Consider the following 3,154-nt stretch of genomic DNA (forward strand, 5'->3'; position numbering starts at 1 on the left):
CCCGGAACAACTTGTTCTCCGAGGTTTGGTTAGTAAAGTTGTTCACGGAACCTGAGGAAGTAAAAAGAAAAACTTCAGAACGGACCGCGCCTATTAAAGTAAAAGAGTACATATGTGAATATATAGTATCTTTTCTTTGTATTGGTATTTCCCATACTTGTAAAAAGCGAGTCATTTCATCTGTCTTTCAACAGAAGTTGGGAACAGTTGAGCCATGAATCTGTGTCGCCTGTGTTAGATCCGCGCGTCCCTCATTCCTCTCTCCAGAAATACGAGATAGAGTCCGTCTCAACATCTTCTCAGCACCTCAAACTCATTTCTGTCTTGTAGTTCAGTTTTTTGTCTAGCGCGAATGTTCACCTTGCTTCTCCCTCACCTTAAAACTACTACGGAATCCGACCGCCTTGGCGCCGTGTTGCCCCATGGCGACCGTTTCGTTCGCTCCAAGTTATTTTTTAAAGCAGCTGCTCGGAATTGTAAATCCAGCTCGTGATCAGAGGAGAAGCTGGCTAGATGATTGGCTCGCGCTCCGAACTGAGGCAAACCACGCGCATCTCTTATTTGCGCGGGAGTTGTCATAACAACTCATGTGCTCCAGAACTGCTCGCCTCCAAAAACTCACTTACGGTCTCAGGCAACAAGGCTGGCTGTGGTGGTTATGTGTTATTTTAAATATAAAAGTGTTTCAGGTAACCAAAATGTACTTTTTGTGGTGACATATAAATTGGTTTTAGGCTATTCGTCAAAAACATGACGGAATCAAAACCGGATACTTTTTACATTGTTTACAACTATATAAATAGCACCTAAATTGACATGCGTAAAAATATAGGCTACCTAGGTCAGAGTGCCAATGTTTAACCACCCAAAGGATGTCAAAAAAGACAACTGAGGTCACCGAAAAAAATTTTAGTCAGTTCAACTTAGAAATTTTTGCTTAATGTGGTAACATCTACAATGACTGAGTTTGTTGAAGTGAATATACTTTAAGATTACTGATTATAGCTCAACCCACCTGAAAAACAAGGTTTTACTGAAGCAAAACTGTCCGTAGACAGTTAAAATTACTTAATAATTTTGATATAATCTTTTTTGTTTTATATGATGAAAGTCCTTTTCCACATTGATGTAAGTATATTCAAATTTGCGACTTTTTATCTCACAAATCTGACTTTTTTTCCGCAATTCAGATTTTTTCTCAGAATTTGCAAGATATAAACTCGCAATTCTGACTAATTCTGACTTAATAACACAATTGTGAGTTTATATCTTGCAAATCTGACTTTTTCTCACAATTGCGAATATATATCTTGCAATTCTGACTTTTTTTCTTGCAACTCTGAAAAAAGACCCCCAAAATGGGTATATTGATTTTGCGTGAAAGTGTAAAGAAAATGGTTCAAATGCATTTATTCATAGGGTACATGAAAAAAGTGCAAAATAAACCATACCTTTTTTAAAGTGACTGCATGGACAGCACATTTTAAAATGAATAGCACAAAAAATAAGTTACAGTTATGATTAGGTAAGCAGAAAATGTAACAAAGCGAATCACAGCACGCGTTTTTACCTGTAGTCCATACGGGTGAAAGTTACATTCTTAAATGTAGCAACAGCAGCACCGGGTGCATTTACTCTCAGTGTCATCATTAGGCGGTTAAAAGGAAAAAATTGTTGCTACTGGGAGCTAGAAAAAATTTCTTATTGATTATTTATTAAATTGCTTATTTATTATAAAATGTTAAGTAAGGAAAAAAAGTACAACTAATCAATGTTTCTTTTTAAATATACTGACATTTTTAAAACTCACACACAAAAGCATTGATTGCTCCAGACATGTTCATTTGGGTAATTAATTATAGCAATATAATGATTTTTTAAATCCAAACACCAGAGGCTTTTTTACTCAGATTTCATTGGCCAGTGACAACGTATTTTTACCATTAAGTGAAGAAGTCAACTGAGGAGCAGTTGACAAATACTTGACATGACTGCTATAACGATGAATCATAAAATCTTTACATTTTAATCCTCCCACCAGCTCAATTCTGAGCCCACCTGCAAAGGTTATGTTATTCTACCCGCCTAAGGTCACTTAAATAATTAGTAATAATGTTTCTAATTGGTTCTCAAGAGCTGCCTCTGCAACCAATGTCACCAACAAAAAACGCTGCTTTCATCATCATGGAATTCGATTTCTTTCAGTTCCTTTGATTTTAAAATATCCAACCTTACTCTACTTCCCCAGTGTTGTGTGCATGAAAACATCCAGAACACCTTGGAAAGCCAGAAAATTGTGTAATGTATGTTTTTTTATGCACTATGTGAAACTGCTTTAGCATTCAATTAATGTTATTCACTGTATTCACACACATTGAAATTACTATATACAGATGCCAACAGTGTACGGCATATTGACTGGTTTGGGGGTGAGGTTCTGGGTGGACCTCTTTTTCTTAAATTTCTTAAAATTTTCTTAAATTTCTTAAAGTTTTCTTAAAATTTCTGAATATCTTGGACACTCTTTCCATCAACTTGCTACCACCAATGACTGTAGGTCTGTCTTAGTCGGCGTCCTAAGTCTGACATCACACGTCCCCGTTTCTGGGTCTAAATCAGATGCCAAAAGCCTTTGTCTCCATACCAATATCCCAGATGATCAAACAGTGATTCATCTTTTATGAATAATTAAAACAGTGGGCCCAGAGACTGCAGTGTACATTGGAAGTTTATAAAAGCTTACCTTAAATGTGCAATATGAATTATAGCGCTCATATTCGGCTGTTGAAATAGTCTTTGCACTTGAACACTTCGCTGAGTCCGAAATCGCATACTCTCTTGAGTAGGTAATTATTTCGAATAAGTACTTGTGTTACTAAAAAAGTATGTTCTAGTATGAATGTGTGTAATGTAATTCGGACATACTACATTCATCATGTTGCCATTGAAATGTGACCTGTCATGTGTTACATCCATCAGGTAATCAAAAGTACACACACTTGTGTTCTTCACCATAGATATGTATACGTAGATTCCACATTCGACCACTCCAGACATGTCGGTGAGTCCGCCATCTTGCATCAGTCCTTTTGTCATCACCCTGAACCTCACCCCCAAACCTAACCGTCAGTATGCCGTACGCTGAAGCATAAAG

The sequence above is a fragment of the Scardinius erythrophthalmus genome, assembly GCF_964197995.2.
Source record: "Scardinius erythrophthalmus genome assembly, chromosome: 23".
Lineage (NCBI taxonomy): Eukaryota > Metazoa > Chordata > Actinopteri > Cypriniformes > Leuciscidae > Scardinius > Scardinius erythrophthalmus.